The sequence below is a fragment of the Ciconia boyciana genome, chromosome 7 (assembly GCF_034638445.1).
Source record: "Ciconia boyciana chromosome 7, ASM3463844v1, whole genome shotgun sequence".
In the NCBI taxonomy this organism is placed as follows: Eukaryota; Metazoa; Chordata; class Aves; order Ciconiiformes; family Ciconiidae; genus Ciconia; species Ciconia boyciana.
The window spans coordinates 23,214,091-23,234,849 of record NC_132940.1 but is presented as its reverse complement, the minus strand read 5'-3'; the positions used below and the strand labels follow the sequence as shown (position 1 = coordinate 23,234,849).

The following is a 20,759-nucleotide window of genomic DNA, read 5'->3' as shown; positions in this document are numbered from 1 at the left end:
GTAAGTCTCGCGAGACTGGCGGGGCAGTGGGATGGGCTGTCGCTAGCGGGAAGGGCGGGAAGCGCGCGCTGTCGTTGCGGCGCGGCGGGGCTGTGGGCTCGGGAGCTGCCGCCCCGGGCCGGCCCTGGCGCCGTGCTGGGGATCCGCTAGCAGTTGGGGGGCGGAAAGGGGCGCCGCGGTAAGCTGCTGTGACTGGCTCTGCGCCTCCTCTGGCCCGTGTGCTGGCGGCGGCCGGAGCAGCAGCCTGAGCCAGCCGTCGGGGTCTGCGCGCCTCCTCGGTCTCGCTTGCCGTAAGCGCTGTGGTGGTCTGCCTGGGAGCCGTTCTTCCAGGGCCATGTCTCAGTGAGGTGATGTCTTAGAGCGGTGATGTACAAAACCTGCCTTAGTCAAATCTGAAATAGTGCTTCAAAGGGAGAGATGACCCTTGCCCTCTTCCCCTCCCTTAACAGTTAAGAGCTTGTCTTCAGACTAAATTGTAAGAAGTTGTATTGCTTTCAAAATACCATTCTCATTAACCTTTAGCTGAAGAGACTATTCCTCCTGCCATTTTACCTGAACAGCAAGGTATTAAGATCTTTCTGGCATAGGCATTAAAATGCTGCTTCAGGATAGCAGCCGTTGAGTGTCTGGCAAAGGCAAGCAGCATGGGTGAAGCACAGCCATAATTACAACCTGTAATTATGGGCATGAGAGGGAATTCTGCAGCACGAGTAGTGAGTACAGAGGCAGTTACCAGCCAGCTCCTACTGAAACCAGACTGAGCCAGAGCCAGCCTTTTTTTCCGAGGCCAGAGGCTGTGACCTCAAAAGGGGGAAAAAAATCACCAGACTCGACTGATGAAATCTCAGGTCTTACCATATCTAATTAGCTGGTTGCTGGCTGGTGAAAGCACCACCTGCCTAGATCACTGTTGCCACAGGCGCTGGGTCCGACAGAGCCATAGCGCCTGATGCCACTGTGCAGAGCCTGAAGAACTTGCCCTGCCACTGGGCAGCAAGATCACTGAGGGACACCCAAGCTCTGGGACTGGTGTCCAGGGTGCTCTGAAGCCAGCCACAGAGAACAAATGTTTTGTAGGCTGTGCAGTGTACCTGGTAAATAGGGAATGATTGTTTATTGCATCTTTCAATATAACAAATAATGCCTTAAGTCCATAAAGTCCTCAAGGGCACTTCTTTTCCTTGAAGAGTCATGATGGACCTGGCGCTGTATGTGCAGTACCCCTGAAGGGTCTTGGGCCATGCTTATTTCGTGACTGAACACTGACAATTTGGGGAAAGATCTGGCCATTGTGGGTGGTCACAGTGGTCTCACTGAGTAGATCAGATGACAGTCCAAGTTCATCCAGATGGGTTTGGGAAGGAGTTGGGAAAAGACTGGGGAAGCACAGGATGTTCAAAAGGGATCTAGGAGAAAAACAGAAATTTAGCAGCAATTTCTTACAGGATCCATTACTGCATTTTTGTTGCTGTCATTAGTATAAGCTAGGAAATATCTATGAACTTGGAAACAGCTGGAAGAATTGGCACAGTATGCAAATATGGCAGTGTACTTTCTCTCTTGATGATACCAGCAGTACTGTTTTTTCTGAGGCTGTTGAAACTTTAAAAGTAACACTGGCTGGCCTAGTAAGTTCCATGTGTGGCCTGTGGTTTGTATGAAGTCCAGATGACTTTCTGGGATATGCTGGTCAACATGCAATTGTAGCAGATGGGAGTGTCAGGATTGCAAAAGCAAGCCTGTGGTGGCTGTGCTGCTGCATCCTGTTTAAATTGGCCTGACTTTTAGTTCACTCCTGGGTAATGACATAGGACTTTTTATGCAGCAGGTCTGTGAAAATAGGCAAACCAAACCTCCCTGTTTCCCTTGTAGCTCTCTAGTACTTTCCAATTATTAATCCACACATCAGTCACCAGATGGTGAAATAATGATATAACTTCAAATATGTTTTCCCCTCAGAACTAAGAAACACTGTTCTCAGTTCCAGTCAGGGTAGGCTGAGAAAAATACATATTTTCTAGTGATGTTGAATGCTAAAGTGATAAGAACAATTTCACTGGAAACAATTCTAATGGCTGTTCAGCCCACCTGCCCCTCTCAGCATAGAATCCCCCTCAAAGAAAGAGAAAAACTTTTTAAAAGTCTGTTCACCCTGATGGACTGGGCCCCTGAGGCTGAACATCTCTAGAGCAGAGGTTTAACAGTATCATGCAAGTCAAGGCGATAAAAATATGCAGGTTTTTTTTTTTTTCTAAGATGCAGAAAGAAAAAAAAAATATTTTTTTCTTTTCTCTCCCCCTTATCCCCACATTCAAAATAGATTACTAATGTGTTACTTTTTTTACTTTCCAAAATGTTAAATTTGTAGATGCTTGAACAGTAGGGTTCCTCAACACAAATGCATCATGTTTTTGTGTTGAAATTCTAGGTTTAGGAGTTCTTTGCTTATACAGAGAGAAATTTCAATGCAAGTGTTTTAGTAATACCAGTATAAGTCAGAACTACAGACACATTCAGTTCAAAAAGGAAGGACATCCTTTTGTTGAGATATCTGGTTTAGGCTCCTACCCAAAGCAGGGTCAACACTGAATTCCAACCACATCACCCAGGACTTTCTCCAGCCTAGTCTCAAAAGGCCCTACAGGTGAAGATTCTACAGCCTGCGCAGACAAACTTTTCTACTCCTTAATTAACCTCCTGGTGATTTTTTTTTTCTCCCCTTTTATCAAGTTGGAAGTGACTGTATTTGCATAAATGTCTGGTAACTTAATAAAGACACAATTTCAAATTCCCAATTAAAATTTATTGAGTTAGTAAGAAATACAAGTTTGAAATAATCAAGAAAGCTAGCTTTGCAGAATACGCTGATGTTTTGCACACTCTTCATTACCCACCCCATAAAGTTGTCCATTAGTGACATCAAATCAGCAGTGGCAGATACAGTTGTCCAAAGTAACAGAAATCCAACTCAGCCTGTTTTTTAGAGTTATTTATGAAAGCAGCAAATCAGTGACACATTGAATGATAAACTGGTTTGTTTAAATTTATAAAAAAAATATGTAAGGGCCTACTTGAAATAGATGAGTTTACTTTTGGATGGTATGAGTTAGCAGGCTCACAATTTTTTGGAAAGTACTTGTCTGCATCCTTAAACAGGGAAAGGTGAGCATTGTTATGAAAGCAGCAATGCTACTGTTTCTTGGAGCAATTAAGATACACAAAGATGCTGTTAGTTCATCATCCTGTTGAAGTGAGATCAGAAAGAGGCTAAAAGTTGAAGAAAGGCTGCAGTGTGGGATTTCTAGATCCTTCTGTTATCATTATTGATTATGTCTTTTTTTTTTTTTTTTTAATATGCCTCTAGGTATTTTCTGTTGTCTCCAGTAGATGTTCCAGTTGGCTGGACACAAGCAAGCTCTGAGTGAGGAGACAAGTAGCGGTGCTAGCATGAAGATAAGCCCAAGGTAGTATGGCTTGTTTTACCTTGTCTACAAAATACTGTATACCCATGTACTTAAATTACTCTCCAAAGGCAACCTAATATTTTGTAACTCTCTTGTATGGCTAGGACCAGAAAGGCCACCAAAACCAGAGTTTTAAATGGCCCCCAAAGCTAGTTGCACAATCCACAGAATAAATAACACTGTATAATGGGGTCACATTCTTTCATTAATGAAATTGCATATTAGAGTTAGCACTACGGAAAGACTGTACAATTGAATTTACTGACTCTTCTGGTTTTGCATTCATCCTTCACGGACACAAGAAAAAAACCTTCAGATTACAACAGCAGCAACTCCAAATAACCTTAATTCAAGTTCCTTCCCCCAGAAAGAACAGTCAGAACTTTTAATACAATTTGAGAGGCTGTCAGAAAGGCTGTCTTTCTTTTTTAAAGAAAGCAATCTCTTTACGAAAGGGAAGAAAAAAATGCTTTCCTCATTTATTTTTTTCAAATGATACAAGTGTTTTTCTTGGTGTTTTTTCTGCCTTTAATGAAACACATGAAAGACTTTTGGTACTCTCTATATATTCTGTAGATTATTCAGACCGTGGCAGTTGGAATTCCAGTATCAGAATAAGGAAAGAGTTGTCCTTGCACACTGAGAAGTCTCAGCAGCAAGTGCAATTGCTAAATTTCTTTACTTTTTAAAACAAAGTTCACAGAGTTTGTTCTAACAGTGGTGCTTTTTGCTTTTCTTTCCCTATGCAGTTGTGTTCTGGTTGCTTTTCCTCCAAGCCTTTGATTAAATAAAAATTTTTGTAACAGCATCTGCATGTTTAAGCATGCAGCATAGGAGTAAAAAAACATTTAGTGTAATACTTTCTCTTTATTATAAAGTGTTACATTTTAACAGTGAAGTGTCAATCAAAACAAATTACCTTTCACTCAATATGTCGAGGGCAAGAACTACATGCTGCATTTAATCAGTTTTCAAAGTCAGTTCTCGGGTTACATGTCTAATGCTAAGGTGATGTATTTCATATCTTAAAGCAAGTGTCAACAACCTTTCAGGTGAAAGCATAAAATACACCTCTGCATAAGCTGAGTACCTGTTTTTTTTACCCACAGGGGATCAGGTTCAGGACCAATGCCTTATTTTGTGTTATGCTTCTATGTAAGACACTTAGTGTCTTTTTCCACCAAATACAATCCATGCTTTATATGCAAGTACAAATTCATTCTAGATCATTGGGTTTTCATTCTAAATCATTGGGTTTTTCTGAGTTTTCAGATGTGTTGCCTTGTATTGAAATCAAGAGCCTGTACACTCAGTTATACACAGCCATTCCAGAAATAATTGACGTTTTACTTTCAGCAAGCTGTTTGACACCGCAAGATCTGGCAATTGCAATTTGCAGTTTCCCCTCTTTCTGTCCCTCCTGCCTTGTGGAATCATATCTATAGCTATGTGAGAAATAATTATAGGAGACAAAAAATAGCTCAGGGGGGCGGGTATCTTTGTTTTCCTTCAGAAAGAGGAATGTATAACAAGCAAAAGGCTTTTAGAATGATAACATCCACAGGCATATCGTTTTAGTTCTCCAGAGCTGCAAATTTGGCATTTGTCAAAATTCATTCTTTCACTATCATTCTGGTTTTTTAATGCATGTATTTTCTATCTTATTTAAAAAGTCATCAAAAGAGACTTGGTTTAATCAAAGACTGTCTAGTATAGGACGTTTATTACCTGTGAATCAGAGTTAATTCATCGTATAGGATTTGGTGACATCATTACTCTGACTTCATTGTTAAAAATGTCTAGTGACTTTACTATTTGTATACCAAGTGTTTGGCACAAGAAACCAAAGACATTCAAAGCTATACATAAATTTCATTGCATTCCAATTGTATGTTGATATGTGGATTTTCTCAAAATATCAAAAATGTTGACCTGTTCAGCACTAGCTGTTCTTTAGGATGGTATCAGTGCTGACTTTGTTGTTTCTGCAATTGCATCCTTTAAAGCAGAACTTCTCAGTTTGTGGATCATAGTGCAGAGTAGATTCTATCAATTGGCTGATAAGTAAATATATTTTCTCTGTGGAAGGACATTAATACCTCACGGAAAAATAAACCATATAGTTCTCAAACATGCCTTCGTCACAAGTAGAAGTCTCTATCAAACCAATCCAACACTAGGGTACTCAGCCTTATTCTTGGGACAGGTGTCAAAGAAAGACTAATATAATTTCAAAGTACAGGTTCCATCTTAGCTCTCAAACTCCACATGAAACAGCTGATCTGTAACTATACGGTGACTTGCAGAACTGTAGAATGTGCAGCCGGGACTGTTAGACTGTCTCTCTGAGTTAAGTCTGCTTTACTTTTCCTTGATAGATTCAAAATACAGGTTACAAATACTGTGTAGCCCTCCAGTTTCTACAAAGCTTCTATAACTGCTCTTGTATGTTTGCATACAATTACAGACAAATTGAGAGGTTGGTAAGAATGTCTCCATACACCTCATTGATATCAAGGCCTCTGCTGTCATACTAGGCCTGCATTTCTGCATTAGATTAGAGTGATAAATATTTTGTTCTATACATAATGACTACTTGTTACTACAGTTTATATGGAATCTATTTTTCAGTACAGAGGTAAACAAAAGTAAGTGAAATTAGGCATAGCTACCTGATAAGAAAAATTGATGTTACATCTAAACAAGTTAAGACAAAGCTCCAGACAAGTCTAGATGAATTCAAGCAAAGCAAGTCTGACATGCCTCAGTCCTGAGGCTTTGCAAACTCAGTGAAAGCCTGTGGCTCATTATTAGTCATGGCAATACTGTATTTACTGGCCTACAGGGTAACATCCTATATTACCAGGTCATTATTGCAATAACAACTCAGTAGATCAAAAATATAAGAGGTATAGGTGGTATTACATGTTATTCAAATTAAATTCCCAAAAGATATTTTTTCTGCCTAATGGCTTGTGAGCTAGACAAGGCTAGCAAGGCATTTTTTAAGAGTTTTAGAAGCCTCAGGACAAAATGTTTTAATTACTAAGGAAAAAAAGAAAACCACAAGAGCAGCTTTGAGACATAAATGGCAAAACTGCTGAGGAAAATTTGATTTTCATGGTGGCAGTTCTGTAACTTTCTTCATATTAATATGAATAGGGTAGTGTAACAAAGTAGCCTTAGAAATAAGGTCACAGAAGGACCAGAATACCGCTGACAAGATAATATCCATTACTGCTAGCATCATGTATACATGTTACAGAAACTTCAGGCATGGACAAGAGCTGTATTTTGTTAGGTGCTATGTAAGCATACATATAACCTCAAAGAGACTGCAAAATTATTGCTAAATGTCATTTCACTTGACTTATACATTATGTGGAGGATTTTATTTCTATTTGGAGTATATCTGAATACAGTTAAAGAAAAAGCGAGTAAGACTACATGATGTCTCCTCTATTAGTGTGCTTTATTAAATTTCTTTTCCGTGAAAAGAAAAGTAGCTATTTAAAAAAGCCTTAAGTCAGGTAACTGCTTTCCTGGGTTTTGCCTACAATGGTCCCTGAAGTGTAAGTAGCCATTTTCTTTATGCTTTTAATTTTTCTGTCTGAATAAAGTACCAAAACAATGGACAATTCACTTAGAATTCTGCTTTTCCTATTTGACCACTAGATGATGCTGTGACTCTTAATTGCAAATGATACTGTACTGTTAACCTTTTGTTGTTATTCTTTCATTTTATAGAACTATGAAAAATTGGTATTTTCTTTCTTATTCTTACATGCATTGTAGCTGTTACTGTATATAGACTAGTTATATTTTATACAAATCCATATAAATCACACAGCAGTAGCTCTTTCTGCTACTACTGAGAATATCACATGATTCTAGAAGCTGTGCATATATATATTCCCCACAGATGCAGATGTGGACTGCTTTGAGTAAAGATTTTTGCAAAAAATGGAAAGTATACTGAGAAGAGATTTGATATATTTAATTCAGATTTATATTTATATTTCATTCTGTTTATTTGTCCTACATAATTAGAATGGTGGTTTTAGTTTCAGTTTTAGAATTTATTTTTCTATGCTGTAACTAGATCTAGAATTAAGGGTGACATTTCTATTTTGCAACTATAGCTAAAAAATGAGATTATCTTACTTATTTCCATAGGCATTATTTCTGATTTCTGCTGCCATAAGTCATTTCCCCTTTTTATATTAAGTGCAGTGGTTTGATCCACACTGTTGGGTCTCTTAGCCAAGAGCTTCATTAGGCTTTCAAAGATGACACCATTTTACTGATGATCTTGTCAAACTGATTTCAAAAGAACAGCATTCTTTCACGTGAGCTAATTGTTTTTCACCATTTGCCATTTCTATCAACTCCTACAAACACTTTTTAATTTCTGCAGTAATTCTTCCATCTTCTTATGGGAAATGTTAACTACAGTAAGGTTAAATTAATTGCGGCAGACAAAGCATACATACTCCACTAGCTGCCTCCTGTATAGGAGTGTTAAAGGCACAGCTCCATTCAGGTGATCTCCATATGTCAACAACAGTGCAGGAAAACAGGTTATACAATTCAGAACAGCCGGTAAGCTAGGTCAGTGCCTGTCAGTTCCAGCATAAAAGAGGTTTGGAAGTAGCTTAATATCAATCATCTTTTCCCACTTCTAGACATGCATGTAGTATACTTCTGCCAGTCAGAGATCCGGATCCTATTTTCGATATATAAGCAAGGAAACTATGCTCTTTGAGAGATCAGTAGTACATAAAACCTATTTTGCCCTCACTGAAATAGCAGCTGCTAGTCACATTGGGGTCTAATCGGGAAATGGCTACGTTGCACTACAACGCCAGCTTCCCCGTGACATTGTTATATCCACAGCAGGCTCTGAGTTGAGATATAATTCAACATTCATTTTAAAAGTGAGCTTCCTTTTTGCAAACTCATTAACAATTATACTAAAACTGAGCTCCTGGCACATAAGCATGCTAACTCTTGTTTTGGTGTATGTCTTTACTAATTTACTTTGAGGTAGGCTTATATAAAGGACACCAAGCTGCAGTAGTTATGCTAAATATATAGGATATTACTCATTTTACTTCCAGGTACAAGCTTACTGGCACCTTCAAAAACATCTAAAACTGCCTTCCAAAAAAGTCATTAGATACTTATATAGGCAACAAGTACATGAAGTAAGAGTCCTTAAGTGAAATATTTGCCATTAAAATTTGTTGAAAATTCTGTGCCACTAGAATGACAGTGTTAGGGACCTCAAATCTACAGAGCATGCTTACACAGTTGCAGTGTGCATGCAGTAACATGTTCTAACGGGCAGCACAACAGAAAATCATAAGGCTGTCTTCAGGCTTAACCAGAGGCCAGTCTTAGGTTCTGAGAGACCTAGAGCAAAGACTGAAAGCCACCTGTTTTTCTTCTTCCAACCCATGACTGGGCAATTTAGACCCTTGTTTCACTAATGGTCCCACTGATATCCCGGTACTGCATGAAGTATTTATTCAGTATTAGTAAGGATATCAGCATTCTACCTTGACTTTATCTGGTCTTAAAACTATTGGTGTACAACTGTAAGGATTAAAACTGATAAAAGAGGCTTCATCACCAGAATTTCCATTTAAATAAATCCATGTATTTCCCAAACCCTGAACAGTCTTGGGTTGTAACAGACTCCTATTTTGTTTGAGACTGATTTTTTTTTTTTTAAACTTTTTTCTTTGTGTCTCCACTCTATTTTTAGATGCTAGTAGGTATATCCGTTTCTACTCTGGCAGAACTTCATTGGTCAGAAGAATCTTCCCTGCTGCAAAAATAATTTTCTTTGATAACTTTAAAAAATCATCTGGAGATTTATTGACTTGAATTACAGCAGCTCACTTATCACTAAGGCTTTGTGTAAATCACAGAAGAGGATGACAAATTTCATATGGGAATATAGTGGATTTCACCCATTGTCACTGATAAATAGAAGACCTCAGTTATTAATACTAGATGTGTACATCTACTTTATATATTGGTGCCAAAGTCAGCCTGAGATTGGAGTCAGGTCACATTTAAAAGGAGGACAGAGAAGAATGAGAGAACACTATCTTAAGCCAAACTGTAAAACATAAGGAATATTCACTAGTAGTTAAATTCTTTCCAGTGCAGTGTCTATAACAGTTCTTTTGCAGCTCTGCTTCATTTATGACACAGCTATAAAAGGCTGTATTTCCCCCTAGGTTCTTCTCCTTGTTGTATCCTAAACAGAGTTTTTTTCTAGTGTGTTATTATTCTGATTCTACTGAGTAAGAGCATGACTGTTTTGGAAGGCTTTCAAGTGCACACTCTCCTAAGTCCATTTGTTTTTTTCTGGCTTTTATAAAGCAAATTATTTTTGTATTTATATGATGATATTTAAGTATTAATTTTCCCCTTGAGACAAACATTCTTTTTCTTTTTGCACACTAGCTAAAAAAGCAGTGGGGCTAACAAAGCATTTTATACATTTAGAACAATATTTTTGTAGTGTAACTTCAATAAAATCTACACAGCAAAGCATCGCAATGCCTTCATCTCTATGCTTTCAGAAAGATCTGGCAGAGGTCTTCAAGTGAAAGGTCATCATCTTACTAGACCTTTTTTCCTATAAGGTTTATACTTTTCAGACCAGGCTACCTTAGGCCAAGACCATTCCATGCAATTTCACTGAATCCTAGTAGTTACAGTAAGTGTTACACATGGATTGCTCACTTTGCCAAAAGCTTCTACATGCATGGTGCTGAGCACTCTACCTCAGGTAAAGCACTTCAAGCACAAGCTGTAAGCATGTTAGTTTCACTAATTACTGGCTGGATTGAGATTTAAGTATTCAATATATTTCAGACTTGAAACCCACACGGAAAACTGCAATTTAAATTTAGGACCAAATTCAGGACCAGTTCTAGTGGTTGCCAAGCAGGTCCACAGCAGCATGATAGTCCAAGGTGAAGCCAGGAAGGCAGTTTGTAGGTCAAGGCGCTCAATAGCCAAGCATAGGTATAACTAGCATTAAACTGAGACCAGTACTCCTGCAGCAGTGTAGCTCAGGCCAGTGAAGGACCAAGCCTGAGCTTAAATAGAGCTCCTGGACCCATGGGCAAGGTATGTGAGTGGAGGCTCCAGCTGAGACTGATCAGGGCCATTAAAGCCTATTAGTGCTTTGAGGGCTCTGACAGTAACAGTAGGCAAGACCTTTCTGCTCTGAAGAGTGTGGTGACAGTGTGAAGTGTAAGGCTGACTGATGGATGTGACTAGTTGAAACTCAGTGCAATAGTGGAAGGGTTAATAGAGGCTAGAGAGTATTATTGACACTGAACTGCTCCCTGTATATTTTCTACATGCTCTTTCATGAACTGCAGGTGAATTCGGTGCAAACATCATTTATGAAGTTTTGGAAGGAAATTTCATGAAGGGAAAACTTCACAAAATGCAGTCATTTCCTCTTTACCTATTAACTACTATTTTTTCTGATAAGTTTTGTAAAAATATTGTCAAAGAGGGAAATGGAAGAGGTATGGTAAGGAATGAAGGAAGGAATCGGAAAAAAAGATCTTTGATGTTCTTACATGACTTGCTCAGATGGAATCTTTCCTTTGCTTTTGTTTCTGTATTCTAGTAATAAGTTATATCCACTTTTTCTTGAGATTACATTTTTTTAATCTACTCAGTTATGAGATAACTTCTTTCCCTAAAACTGCACGTGCTGGAATTATGCTGTTTTTATTTTTCCTTGCAGTGGTTTATGCCACTTCCTCATGATGGCCACTGAGACATGCATAATCCTAAATTTTCTGTAGTATTTTCTTCTTCTGGATCTTCCTTATAGTAAATCTACTTTCTGTTAAATATCTTTATTTTGTGGTTTAAGAGACAGATTATTAGGCTTTTCATTTTGTGTCAAACTGTGTTAACCAAGAGCTCACGTGGTTAACATTTTTAGTGATCATTGGTGAATAGTTGCATGTTGCTAACTTCTTCAAGCTTCTCATTATATTTGTGTACCCTCTTAAAGTTAGACTTTTAAATTGATGGAAGATTTGACAGCTGTTAAACATTCCTATTGTTTGGTGTCTGCAAATATTAGAATCGTAAACTACCCATCTTGGAGGGGTATTTGGAGCCTTGAACTGTAAGTCTCAAACCATTTATTGAGAGATAAATGGATCATTTAATACAGTAAAATACATGTCGCTTCACATTCTTAAATGCAGCACTGGTCTGTCCACCTAAATCACCTAGTGGAGGCAAGAATAGGCAGAACTGAGGAATGGTCTGGAGCGGATACATAATAGACTGACTCCAGTTTTGCAGAAGGGTCACGTCATCTGCATAAATTGAAGAGGTGTTGGGCAGGCAGCCTTAAAGAGATGTTTTCTATGCAAGGACAATTTTTCTGATTCAGAAGAAGATATTTCCTACTTGAGTATGAAATCAGCATGTTCAGTTATTTCGAGGATACTTGACTAGCTGAAAAAAGTTGCAATTTACAGTAGGGAAATGGAACCGGTATTGCATTCTTTGGTTATGTAATATGCTTATACTTGAATGCTGTACAAATAACTCATTGCCCCTTAATGATAATAGATTAAAACATAACATGGCCCTTAGTTAATTATTGAATACATTAGTTTTTCTAAAGATTATTCTATTTTATTTTTTTAAAATCTATGTTTTAAATTTCAAGCAACATTCCTGCTAAGAAAGATTAATTTAAACTGACGTAGCATAGCCAAATTCCAGAGTCACGCTTCTGCTGTCAAGAAGTAAACTTATTTTCTTTTCCTTTCTATTTTATAGAATCTTGTAACATCAAAGGTAAATTGCTATTCAAAAATTCTGTTGCAAAAAGCTGTAACACCTCCAGAAAAACATGTTCTACTTCCCAAACTGACTTTGATAAATAAAAAGCTACTGTGACCTTGACATTTGTAAATCCTTTAAAATGTACCATCTGTCCTCAGGATATGAAAATCTATTTTATAACTAATTTTTACATTAGGCACTAATAGGTACCACTCTAGCCCATTTAAAATGAATTTAATGTGCAGCAAGAATGCTTCAAAGCATCCTAAAAAATGGAGCACATATCAAATGGCATTGAAATGAAGATGATATTAGTAACTGAAACCGCATACAAGTGCAAGTTTTAGTTATCTGTTTTCTTTTGTGTCTTCTTTGTGTACATTACAAGCATATAATTGAAAGCTGAAGACTTCACTCCTCACTCAGGCAGTATTCCCACTGAGGTCACATAATGACAGTGGAACTGGACTTGAAATGTGTAAAGCTAGGGCAAATATATTTCTTAATGTTTTCTGAGTCTGTATGGTAAAACCAGATTATTTAATTCTAAGTGGTCAGGCAGGTGGACTATATGATCACTGTAGGTCCCTTCCAACTGAAATATTCGATTCTATTCTGCAATCTTTATAAGTAAAAGAATGTAAAAGTCATGACACAACCCAGGTGTCTGGCCTGTGCTACATGCTGTTCTTCCAGGAACTAAGGACTGCCACAAACCCTAGATGGTCTTCCTGGGGAAAGTAGAAGACACTTTGACTTTACATCCTGTGTGTTTGACAAATAGCAATAAAAACCAAAACCAGAACCAAAACAAATCTTTCATCCAGATCCTAGAAAGCAGATCACTGCACTTTAGATAAAAGGATAAACTGAGAAACTGCCTCTTGTGCCTGAAATCCTGTAGCCCCTTTTATAAAGGCAGATAAAGAGCACTAAAGTTGTATGACTAAAAGCACCTTAACAGCTACTGCAATTAAAAAATTGTGTTAAATAAGGTATTTCAAACCCAAAATAGGACTAAGGCCAATGTAGAATTAAAAAGTGTTGAAAGCCCCAGGACTTTTTCTCCAAGGTTCTGGGGGTGCCCAGCTGAGATTCAGCCCACCTGGCTTTTGTAGTCAAGGAATACACTGCATTACAGTGCAGACATATCTTTAAACCAGCATGCTACTCACAGTAAGAAGTTATGTCACTTGAAATGGTGTTACAGCAGGCTCCTAATAAATGCTTTTCTGAGCGGTTATAGAAGACTGAGGTAAACTGTACTGTGTGCAGAATAACAAACTGTGAAAACTGGTCTTAGAATTAGACTTGGAAATCACTTACAATCCACCTTTTTTGTTCTTTAAATAATTTTTCAAATACCATACGCTTTTGGTTTTGTGAATGAAATATTCTACACAAATTAGTGACACACAACTACCAGGAGAGAAATATAAACTTCCTGTGCAATCCAAAACAGAGTAAAGGAAATGTTATAGCAAATAGTCTGGCCGGATCTCTAATGTTGAAAGGAGAGTTCCAGTGTATTATCTGGAAGTACTCTAGTGCAATTTGGATGATTGTTTTGGCAGGTTGGCAAGAAAGGGTTATAGTGTCATAATCAGCTTAAGCTAACTAATGCTTAGTTAACTAGTGCAGTCAGAAGTGGCTTTCCCTCCACCCTAGGCCACATGTTCTGCTGTCTTCCCTGTGCTGGCAGACTGCTGATATGGTCGTACCACTGGATTTTCTGCTTGCTGATCTAGCCGAAAGCTAACCCAACAAGAGCAGAATTGTTTAACTTCAGGCATTTGCCTGAGATGCTTCTGCTACAAAACAAGCTTCCCTGTCCTAGAAGGGATGTATAACCCCTCTGGCGGTAATGCAGACCACTTCTAAGTTAGTAGCTTTTTTCTACGTTGGCTTTAGGGATCATAATGTTAGACTTTGCAAATAACCCCTCAAATAGATAACTATGGATATTAATATTTATTTTCATTTTGAATATAGTGTTTGCAGAGTGCCTAAGTGAGGTGTCTACATGTTAAAAAGCCGACAGAGCTGTTCTGAGATAAACTTGTTCCATGCTAATGTCATTTGTCCGTTGGTAGTTGTTTCAGTTTGCCATCGAAGTTGAGCAGATAAATCATATGCTCTACTCATGCTGTAAGCCTCTGCTTCCGCTCATAAAGAAGGATGATTCTTTGGCTATTAATTGATAGAAATAACAGGTCATTGTGAGTCAGACCTCCAAAGGGCTTGAATGGCTCTTAGAGAAATAATTGGATAACTATGGGCAGGCACTTAGAATATGTGAAATATGATGTATTTTGTTTCCAATTCATAAGTTTTCTACAATCCATTTAATCCATCTGTTTTGAACAGATGTCATGATCTGATATTTATGAGGTTTTCTGTATTTTTTTTACATTGAGTAGGCCTCAGGAATAGCAAACTAAACGTTTCACTAAGATTTTTACCAAAAAGTTTGCTATTCTAAGTATGTTAAACTTTTTTTTCTTTCTTTTGTTAACTTTGGGTAGGCCTTAGGAATGCCAAACTAAAAGTTTCCCTAATATTTTTACCAAAAGTTTTCTATTCTAAGTATGTAAACTTTTTCTCTTGTTTTTCCTTAAACATTAATAAAGATCATATTGCTGCATGCTGAATCAACTATAAATATTTCCTGTGAGTTGGATTTTATTTCCAAAGTTGCTGACCTGACTTCTGCGTATGACTTTGTATCAGATGACCATCTGGGAGACATCTGTTAAGCTGTAATATCTCCCAGACAGGGAACATATCCTACAGTACAAATGTAAAAAGCTGAGGTAACCTTCCACCTCTATACAAGTGTTCTTCAATAAACAGCAAACAGTAAATAATAAAACACTGATCAAGTTGCTTGGATTCTGTCCATAACTGTGGATAAGACCCACTTACGAATTTGGTCACCTTGTATTTGATTACAGTAAACAAGAGTTCAACATTTTTGTTGCATATCTATCTGACTTTCTTATAGCACTATGTCCCCTTATCGTAGAAAAAAATAAAAATATAGTCCATGTTGCAAACTGAGTTGTCTCATTGCTTTCAGCTATCCCAACAGGCTTTAAGAGATTAATATTTCAGAAAGCAACCATGTAGATTTTACCATATATACTCAAATGTGTTTGCTGGTTCTCCAGATGTATTTTTACAAGTTATATTAGTTTAAAAAAAAAAAAAATCTCACATTAATGCATACACAATAGAAGCAAAACAAAAATCTCAGTAGAGATAGAGGCTCCACATCCATGAATGTTGAGTTGAGAAAACTATCCAGTGGAAAAAAAGTCTCTGTTAACTATATTTTCACTTTATGCCAGCACTCTCTGTAGACAAATTCATGCCTTCCCATTATGAATCCATTGATTTGGCTTGTTTTATTCTAGCATTATAAAAGTGATCTAGTTGGAAAAACAGAAAAAGCTCACTACACTGCAGACATTGTAAGGCTTAGAATAAGTTATATCTTTTAAATTCAAACGGTAGGTTTCACATTAAGAAAATGTATATTTTCCTTGAGGCGTATATTGGTATAGCACATCTTATGACATTAGCTAGTTAGTACCAACCTTATCTTGTTCATTAACATGGCATAATACATAGTCTTAATCCTTCACCACTGAAGAAGAGTAATTCCCAGTGAATATCACTGAACTAGAGTAATTCCCTGGTGTATTATACTGTGAAATAAATCTGTCATTGGCACTTAATACTGTAGTTCTATGCAACAGCAGGAATAGACTTGCTATCTATAGATGTTACCATTGAACACATAATTTTAGTAAGCATAATATGACATGTTTGCTTGACTTACTAAGAAGATATGGAAATGAGTTACAGGAATATTTTTTTTAGTAATTGTACTTCCATATGATTATGTTTAAATAAAAGTAAATCCAAAATTAAGGTATTTCAAATAGTTTGACATATAAAAGTATTTCTTTTATTACTTACAGTGTACACACTGCAAATATCTTCAATGATGAGAGAAATAAAAGTAATTCACAGAAGCCTAAGAGTCAGTGAAGGAAAAATGGTGTAGTTCCCTATTATTTTATAGAGTGAGAGCTGGTATTACAGAAAATTAGAGAAAAGCAGGAGTCTAGAAAGCATTATGTGTCATGTTGGTGCTATATTACTTGAAAACAGGGGAACAGACATACTTTGATTTCCAACTTTCTAATAATCTCTTTGCTTCCTGGTTACTATTTAGCTGGAAAGTGTGAGGACAAGAGTGCGAACATGATCAACCTTCAGACCCAGCACTGCAATGTCCTGACCATACACTAGACTGACCATGCTGCAGATCTGCTAGGATTTTCTTAATTTTCTTGGACAGCTGTGCTTTCCATGATCATTAGATTGTGCTAAGTTGTTCTCCTGTACAGCATCTAGTACAGTCTGTACTTTTATAATTTAATTTTTAAATACTCAGAAAACAGTCTCTGTTCCCATTCTTCAGCAAAATCATGCTACAGCTAACATCACCAAAAGTAAAGTCTATAGTAGGTCTTCATCTTGCTTTAATAGAGGACTGAATCGTCACTGAACTTTGCTGCTTTTGCATCAAAAATACAATTAAACAATATTTTCTATTCCATCCAGGAAAAAAGCTGGTTTTCCCTTCCTTTATGCTGCAGGCATCCAGAAATGACAGGATATTGGGTTTGTGGGCTTGCCTAAACTAACGTCACATCTAAGAGCTGAGGAAGGCATCAGGAAGCAGTTATCTGAGTGAAACCAGACATAACAGATATCATGTTCTAAAATATAGCATCAGCTAAAAAGTCTGCTGAGAAAGTTGTGTCTTGCCAAATCTTCTCTTTTGCTGACCAGGTACATAGCAACAAAGATCAAAGATGTCTCGGCAATCTGGAAAGAGCTACTGCAAATAAAGGTCATCCATGAAATCCAATACAGTTTAAGCCAGTTGGCACTGGGACAAGTATCTACACAAGGTCCAAGACAGCAGGGAATCAGTGCCTTACAGGTGCAAGACAAGTACACTTGTAACAGGTCCAGTGAGTTTGTGACAGGCACACTCGCTAAGTGTGAGCAAATGCCATGGGCAGGTAGCTAAGTCTGGTGCTATCACTAATTTTTCTTATTTACATATAAATGTAAAAATACATCTGACCTGTAAATTCTATTCATATCTAGTCCTTGTATCTTTACTTTCTTATCAGACCTTCTCTTCTCTGGCTTGCTTACCTTGCCAGTTTGTGATACCATGTCTGAAATTAAGCCATAGTCCTACCATCAGAATGGCACAGAGGCAGAAGATCATTTATGGATTGTGAGACTGAAGCTACTCGGCCTCATCCACTGTCTGTTGAAGTATAAAAAGTTCCTTCCATTAATTTTAATAAATTTTGGAAAAGTTGTATGTATTTTAAATATGCTGCAGCAAGACTTTCTTTTACACTATGTTTCTATAGAATCTGTCACAGATAGTTACAGTCTGCAGGTATTGCTTTGAGACAAGTGCACAGTATCATGTAAAGGAAGCTTAAACGTGAGGCTGTCAATATTGAATATTCACATTAAAGTGTCCAGTCTAATCCAAAGATCAAGATAGTATGAATACATTGAATAAAACTTTGGGGAAGTCCTCAAAAATAAATAAATTAGTTTATTATGAATATTTTTTACAATTTTTTCTAAGAAAATGTTAGCTTATCTTTAATAAATCTACCAATGTGCAGTATGGTTTCTTGTCTCTTTGAAATTAATTATGTATTGATGAAATATTATATATGCTTAATAGGAATGTATATGTGTGTATTAACTTGTCTTTGGTTCAGAATAGAGCATATAATTCCACTCTGTAAAATGATAAAGTTTCTGCTTTAATCTTTACTTTGATGGCTTTTCACCATTTGAGCCAACAACTGATGGAAAATGAAATGAATTCTCTTCTGAGAAATTCAGTTTAACTGCTGAAAACCTGATCCATTTAGCAGTATTTTAATATTAACCCTTATTTAAAACTGTTCTACCATTAAAAATGACTGGTTTGCATACAAGAAACAATATATTCCAATTTCAGAACTTGATTGTTAATGGTAATACAGATCCAGGAAGAATTCCAGTTAGGATGAATTTTCTGACTGTAGACAGCCAAATTTAATACGAAATTTGTACATATATCACAGTTACTGAAACTGGCATAAATCTTGTTTGCCTGACTTATCAAGAATATTATTTAGGGCTGGCTTGCACAGCCAAAGTACTTGAGTTCCTCTTTCAATCTCACAGGAAACACAGCAGTCAGCATCTCTTGGCACTTAGGCATTAAATGGTACTACATGGAGAGGCATATTCCAAATGACTTCCTGAAATAAATGATATTCTATTGACATGCAATTATAACCTGTTATGAAGCAGGTCTAATGATGTTGCAGAGCATATAAGAAAGAACATATTGCATCCTATTGCAAAACTGGGAAAACTGGCAAAGACAGTAACTGATGGAACGTCAAAGCATTTCTGATTAATGAAATGCATTGTGTCACCCAGCCTGTGCCAAATTATAGGCAAGGAGGACTACGTGCCATAACAGCTTCATTGACTTGTCCTAGCCCTAAAAGAGATCTGTTGCATCATTTGCGTCTCAGACTTCTGTTTACACCAGTTGCTGGCACTGGTGGTATATGGCAGCAAGGATGAAAAGTCCAAAGGGGAGGAATGCACAGAAAGTGGGAAGAGAAGGCCACAGCAGGGTGGTCCAGTTTTGAGATTTCCCAGCAGCTTTCTCAATTAACGGTATGTCTCTGTCCAGCTCACTGTAGAATCCTGCATTATTTGTTTGACTTCACTTACTCATTCAGGTTCATTATCAATCTGTATCTGTGATATAATCTTTCACAAGGAGTGTCATGAGTCATGTATATGGATGATTCATGTTCATCCATATTCACAAAGCTCAAAGCTTCTGCCGTTAAAACTGAGTGATAAAGTTTTAAGAGAGAAAAGACATCCTGACATACGTATAATGATGCATTTAAAACATCAGCATATCTGCAATCATCTGAGCAGGTGACATAAAGATGTTTATCTCTGCCCATTTTGTTTTGACAAAGAAATAACTGTTATTTCCCATTATGAAGTCTTTCACTCCTTTATAGAGAAACATACAGAAATGTATGTTATAATTTTTATATTCCAACTCCCTCTTATTAAGGGTCATATCACATACCTATGATAGCAGGAGAACAGTAAGTCCTGTTAGGGAAAAGTGTAATAATCTTCACATTTTATGCTATTCAACTCAGTAGAGTAGGACTTTGAGAACAACAGAAGATCATTTTCCTGTCAAAATGACAAAATAGAAATCAAATTTCTTTGCCTAGAGTATTTGGACTGACAAGCTGTAAGAACTGGTTTTCCTGATCCAAAAATGAGAGGCTTATAGACCACAGAATAAGAAAATAATCTTTGAATTTTCTGACCTTGAATGACCTCCTTATCCGTGATTTTTGGCAGTATCAAATCAGGACATAAACAATTGCATTGATTATAGGAACCAAAATTTTTTATTTCTCATTTAACATTTCCTAGCAAATTTATTACAGTCCTAATCTTCCTATAAGTGGCATGGCTTTACTGTATCTGATAATATTCATATCAAAGTTGGTAAATTTCCAAGTAACACAGTGTTTAGATAGATTTACATAGATAAAATATTTTTATCATTGGTAAATGAGTTTTCCCTTTCTTCCCTGTACAAGATGTCATCACATTGGAAATATGCTTAAAATTAGGCATATTTCCACCAAAATATATTGTCTTTATTTTTTTATGCCTGCATAACTTTAGGCATTACATGAAAAAGGAGACCAAGAACTTTAGTTATGTAAATAATGAAGACCCGATTTGCATCCAAAATCCCTGTATTTTCCCAGTTTACTTAGCAAAATTACCTCATTCAGCAGGAAATTATAAAGAATATATTGGTGGGACTTTCTTCAAATGTTTGTCTATTTAAGGTATTACAAAAACCTACATAATTTGGAAAATGTAAATGCAATTTCCAAGTAGCATTTTGGCAAGCTACCAGTGGCATCTATTGGCAAAGCTGAATGTGCAAGAAGGGGCAAATAAAAGCAAAATACAGAAGGTAAGTTGATGGGTATGTGAGGAGATCACAAGCCAGCTATGAGCCAACAGCAAGCTTTTATTTTAATTAGGGCTTTGTACACAACAGGATTATGAAGCTTATAAAGGCTTCATAATTATTATATGGGGAAAAAAGTAGTCATTGTGCATATTAAGTTATGAATTCTCAGCCCTGAAGTTGAGAATTGCATAGTGTATAGCAAGTGGAAAGTAAATGTGGAGGAGCACATCAGGGTTCCCTGTGTTGCAGGGTTTGCCCAAAGCATGTCTAACTGAGGCGTACCACCAAGATAT

The 20,759-nt window shown here is 37.1% G+C and overlaps 1 long non-coding RNA gene across 1 annotated transcript in view; it reads left to right on the top strand.

Annotated features, from left to right (window-relative positions):
• Nucleotides 1–20,759, top strand: part of LOC140654993 (uncharacterized) — a 65,764-nt gene that overhangs the window by 137 nt on the left and 44,868 nt on the right. The window contains exon 2 of the long non-coding RNA XR_012043596.1: nt 3,365–3,464. This is a non-coding gene — a long non-coding RNA (uncharacterized lncRNA). The remainder of the gene's footprint in view (nt 1–3,364; nt 3,465–20,759) is intronic.